The sequence below is a fragment of the Phocoena phocoena genome, chromosome 3 (assembly GCF_963924675.1).
Source record: "Phocoena phocoena chromosome 3, mPhoPho1.1, whole genome shotgun sequence".
In the NCBI taxonomy this organism is placed as follows: domain Eukaryota; kingdom Metazoa; phylum Chordata; class Mammalia; order Artiodactyla; family Phocoenidae; genus Phocoena; species Phocoena phocoena.
Genome location: NC_089221.1, coordinates 66,293,014 through 66,299,013, shown reverse-complemented (window position 1 = coordinate 66,299,013; position 6,000 = coordinate 66,293,014).

Genomic DNA, 6,000 nt, shown 5'->3' with positions numbered 1-6,000 from the left:
TATTTTTGTTATAGCAGCCCGAAGGACTAAAATAGACATGTTACTAGTTATATTAAATGACACAATTCAGAAATCTTCCCGTGTCGGTATATTTGAGAAATATTTTACACACACACACATACACCCGCACACACTCAAATTCGTTGTCACATAGCACTTTGTTTTATGAACCTACATTAATTTATTTAACCAAATCTCTAGTTAGGAACATTTAGGTTGTTTCCAAGTTTTTTTAGTTACACTTTTGTAATATAACCTCATTGTGTAAATATTTATGAAAGTTAAATTCCTATAAGTGCATTGCTAGGTCAAATGGTATATAGATTTGAGTTTTAGTAGACATTGCAAGGTTGTTTTATTACAGTGTGTGAAAGGGCATCTTTTTTTGGTTGGAGCAAACAAGTGAGGTGGAGATGAGAAGGTCAGATCAGAGAGGGAGAGGAGACATCATGCGGGTCTTGTAGGCCACTGTAAAGATTATTTTCACCTATCTTTTTAATCTTGCCAATCTGAGAAGTAAAACAGGATTTCTTATTATATATGCATTTTCTATTTGTGTGTTTTATTATGTAAGTATCATTTTATCCATGTCTTCTATTGTGTTGTTCATCCCATTCTTTTTTTTTTTGCGGTACGTGGGCCTCTCACTGTTGTGGCCTCTCCCGTTGTGGAGCACAGGCTCTGGATGCGCAGGCTCAGCGGCCCTGGCTCACGGGCCCAGCCGCTCCGCGGCATGTGGGATCTTCCCGGACCGGGGCACGAACCCGTGTCCCCTGCATCGGCAGGCGGACTCTCAACCACTGCGCCACCAGGGAAGCCCCATTTCATTCTTTTTGATTTGTAAGATCATTTTTTAAAATATTGGGATTATGAGGTCTTTGTTTCCTATATGTCAGCACAGTTTTATTCTTAATTTTTTTTTCCTTTCTAAGGATCTTAAGAAGGCTTCTCTACTTGCGAATTACATTTAAAATATACCTTTGCAAAGTAAATAAAGAGAATTTCAGGTCTATTATTTGCTTTGCCATGTCTGTCAATCACAGTATTCTAGATCTAGTAAATAATTATTAAACTTTTTAAAACAAAATTAACACGTGTATTTGCTAGGTCCTTAGTCACTAATGAGGTTTAGACTTTCTGGTTGCTATTTGTGGTAGGCAGAATAATATCCTGTCTCCCCCCTGACCCCCACCCCATATACTCAAAATCTGTGAATATACTTCCTTATACAGTAAAAGAAACTTTGCGTTCATGATTAAGTTAAAGATCTTGAGTTGGGAAATTATTAACCCTAAGGGTCGTTGTAAGAGGATGACTCAGAGAAGGGGAGGTGACAAGAGATGCAGAGGTCAGAGAGGAAAGATACCTGATAATGCTGAGTAGCTGGTTTTGAAGAGGGACTGTGGGTTTATGAGCCAAGGAATGCCAGGAGCCTCTAAAAGCTCCTGTAGAGATTCCAAAAGGCACACAAGGCTGCCAGCTCAGTTTAGACTTCTGACCTCCAGAACTCTAAGAAAATAAATTTGTATTTTAAGCTCATGGTAATAAGAAGCTAATACATTATTCCACCACTGACCTACATCAATCACTTTGCTAACTTCTTGGTTTGTCAGTTTCTTTATTTATAGGGTGGAATTTTAAGATATTTCATTAGTCTTTAGATTCCTTTCAGATAAAGCCCTTGGGGATTGTATATTTTGCGTAATGAAGCAGAACTCAGATTTGTCACTCTCCTGACTTTGTCTCTCAGAGGGAGGGGACAGCATGTTCACCTTAATCCCTCAGGGAATTTCTACCACATATTAGTTTGGCTGTAATGCAAGTTGCTTTTCTCTGCTCTGCTCAGTTAATAAAAGCTGTGTAGAAAAATAATCACAGGGGATGAGAAACTCTGCCATCCCAGCCTAAGTTCAAAAAAGGGTACCCAGTCCAGGCCAGGACAGAGGAGTGGTGCAGCCAGTGAAGATGGCTCTTTGTGGAAGCTCTGGACCCACACTGATTTCCTGGTCCCTCCAAGGGCCTTCCTTGTGAGGTCACTGGCTGTGTGAAATGGGCAAACATTTCAATGGCTACACAAGCAGATTAGAAGGTTACAGATGAATATAATAGAACAAAACCCACATTTAGTGGATCCCAAGAGCTCACTTTTCATTGGCAGGCAATAGGTCTTGGAATGAACCATCCAAAGATGCCCAATTCCCTCTGTGGTCTGTTCAAGGGTGACCAAGCAGGAGTTTGTCACTGTGTAAAATGCATGAATGACTCTTAGAGGGACCAAACATACTACCTGGCCTCATTTATACCATGAACTAAGATAAATGAATGCCTTGATACACTGCATAGACAGATTATAACTACTGACGCCCTGAGCAAATAAGACTGAATATTCTTCAGACATATATGAGATGGAGAACGTAGGTCCACAAAGCACCATAAACACCGTCATCTCATGATTGAAGTTTTAAGCCTACAGTAATCAGAATACATGAAGAACATTTGTACAGAATAAGGAATATCATTTAGAGAAGTTATATTCCTAGGACCAAGAATATATTTTTGATTAAAATGGCAGAACTATGAAGTCAAATACAAAACAAAAAATGTCTGTACTTTTCCATGGATAGCCTCATGGGATTTAGAATGAGTTTTCTATTCTATTGCTCATAGTTATACTTCCACGGTTGGTTCCAAGATGTCTAATAGCTGTTCTTTCTGACTGGTCAGGAAGAGCTGGATCTGGCCACCTATATGACCGCCCTGTGGAGCAGGGACCAGATGTATCTGTCTTGCTCTTTACTGGCGGTTGCATGTGGTCTAACTGACTTGCACAGGCCGAATGTTTCCATGTTTCTGTAAGAGTATTGAATGAATAAACAACTGAGCACACTAAGCTAGTCATTAATTTATATTGGGAAGCATCACAAAATATGGTAAAAATAAAAAGAGATATGGTGTAATGTGACTTAATGGCAGCTGCTTTATGAGAAATTTCACACTATAATTGGGATAGTTGGATTTACTAATTTACTACGTGTTACAAACTAGGGTTTTCTACTTTCTCTCATCTGTTGGACAAACTATGTATTTCTCAAAGGAACAGTATCAGTTTCTTTGGTGCCTGGGTTTGGAGGCCACATTTGTGGCTGGTTAACATTTTGCCAAAAGCTTTGTTAAAATAAAATAGACCATTCTCTAATCTGTGTGGAAACTCCGGGAGTGGGAAGAAGAAGCCCTTTCTTACCGTGGGAAAAAAAAAAACAACTAATTTTTCTTTGGTTTCAACACAGTATTCAGTTCTTACCTGACTGATGAACAATTCAATGTACACAGTTTACCCTGATGGGGATAATGTTTGGTTTTAGGGTATTGTGAATAGGAAATAACGTTAATAATTCTTTGAATATATTCTTTTATATGATTAAAGAGCACATGTATTTAAAGAACTTGTCTTCTTTCTGTTCAGTGTTTATTCACCAAGGAGTATAACAGTGGTTAAGGTAGCTTCGTCCAATCCTGAACCAGAGTAAACGGTGTCCCCTGAGGGTAATCAGTTGTTTGGGGGGGAGTCTACAGGCTGCCATTCAATGTGCCAATGAAACAACTACCTCCTCCTTGCCATTTCATCATATTATTATCTCCTTTCAGTGTTTATGGAGCATGCTCTTTGCACATCTTGGGTTCAGGTACCAGAAGTCTTTAGCTAATTAAGCGGCACCCTCTTCCTTACAGAAGAATCTCAACAAAATGCTCACTGATACCTGCCCTGAGCACTCTCGTAGGAAAGGTAGGGTGGTGTGGAGCAAACAGCACCAGAGTAGGAGGCAAAAAGGCAAGGGGCTTTCCTCACTTTTTTTCTGGTCATGTGATTGTACGTGCCTCTCTTTCCCAGTAGAGCGGTGATAATATGTGTGGCCTGTTAATATCACAGGGCGAAGTGTGACATAAATCAAGAATGTGGAAGTGCTTTGTTGGCCATCCTGTGCGGGGCAAATACAAGGTGTTACTGGTCCTGGATTCGACGGAGGCCCTCGCCTGGCTGATCTGAGTCTCTCCACACCACCACTGTCTACACCTGCTCTCACCCCATCAGAGCAGCAGAGCCCTCTCCTTGGCAGCCAGAAGACAGAGTCATCCTCAGAACTGGTGTTTCCCATTCAAATGGCTCATTTATCCCACCTCTGCCAGCTCCCATCTGTTGTGAGCAGACGCTATCACCCCGGGGAAGTGACCCAGTTGCCTCACCACACACAGAGCTTCCCTCCCTAAGCACACACACCCAGGACATAGGAGTGTAGCTTTGCTCCCACTTTCAGCAGAGCCCCATCCAACACTACTCATTGTCCTTGCTCTACACCCACGGTTTGCTCTTTCCTGCTGCCCTCTTGTCCGTGTTGCCCCTTAATAATGTTCCCATGTCCTGGAGGCGTCAGTATAATTTCTCTTTCACTATAGGTGTTCTCAGGATGTAACTTACTCACTATGACTCAGTGTGAATTCAAGTACTTCTAACAGTGTTGTTTACAAATTAGAAACTGGTGTTGATAATGTTGAAAAAGGACTGAGTTAATTTTTTCGCATTGCTCAATTCCCAGACGAGCCCTAAAGGTGAATCGAAAATGCAGAGAAGATGGAAAGGGGATTCAGAAGAGATCTAAGAAAATGGAATAAAGGGATAGAGAGCACAGCCTTCCAGGAAGAGTTAAAACAACTGTCATTATTTTGGCCTAAAGGTGAAATATGCAAAATGCTGGCCAGCTGTTCTCCATCTCCACCAAATAAGGAAACAAGGAAATGTTTAAAAATGTAGCGAGAGGGATTTAGGTTAGATATAAAGAAGAATTTCTTAATAATATGGGTTGTTAAATATTGCAAAGGTTTACAAAGGAAATTTGTGGAATTTCCTTCTGTGGCAACCTTTCCATATTAGGATGGATTCCACTTGTGTAGGATGGTTTAAGTAGAGTACTTCAGAATTTTTCTAAAATGTCTGTACATTCACTTTGTGAATATAATTGGGCAAATAGATTGGAGCTGCAGTATCTCTTGCTCATGATTGCCTCTGTATCTTTAGACAACTTTGGGGGAGTTTCCTTTAAAATATTGCATTCTATTGTTATTACATGAATATAATGTCTTCTCACATCACAGTAGGATATTAGAATTGGCAGACTGATTAAGAGAGCAAACTCTGGGACCAGGCTCCCCTGTTAGAATCATGCCTCCACCACGTACCAGCTGGATGCCCTTGGGGAACTCACCACACTTCTCTGTGCCTCAGTTTCCTTATCTGTAAAATGAGGATGGTGATGATACATACTTGGCAAGGTAGTTGTGAGGAATACATAAGTTAATATATATAAGGTCCTTAAAACAATGCCTGACATCAAACAAGTGCTATACAAGTGCTGTTATTAAACTCTCTTCTGTTTTCTGCCAAGTTGATTTTTCTGTTTTATTATTTTGTCCTTTTACTTCTAGTTTTCCTATAATTTTTTGTTATTCAACCCCTTTAAGAATAAAGAATGAGGCTCTTGGACTTCTCTGGTGGTGCAGTGGTTAAGAATCCTCCTGCCAATACAGGGACACGGGTTCGATCCCTGGTCCAGGAAGATCCCACATGCCTCAGAGCAACTAAGCTCATGAGCCACAACTACTGAGCCCACATGCCACAACTACTGAAGCCCACACACCTAGAGCCCATGTTCCGCAACAAGAGAAGCCACCGCAATGAGAAGCTTGCGCACCACAACGAAGAGTCGCCTCCACTCACCACAGCTAGAGAAAGCTCGTGTGTAGCAATGAAGACCCAATGCAGACAAAAATAAATAAATAAAATAAATAAATAAATTTATTTAAAAAAAAAAGAATGAGGCTCTTTATTTTAAGTGATTGGTTATAAGTGTCATCCGCTGGTGTGTGACTAGGTTTTTTTCCCAAAAAGCACCCTCCACTACATTGAAATTTGACTGACAGTTTTATGTATGTGGACAAGGGTGTGTC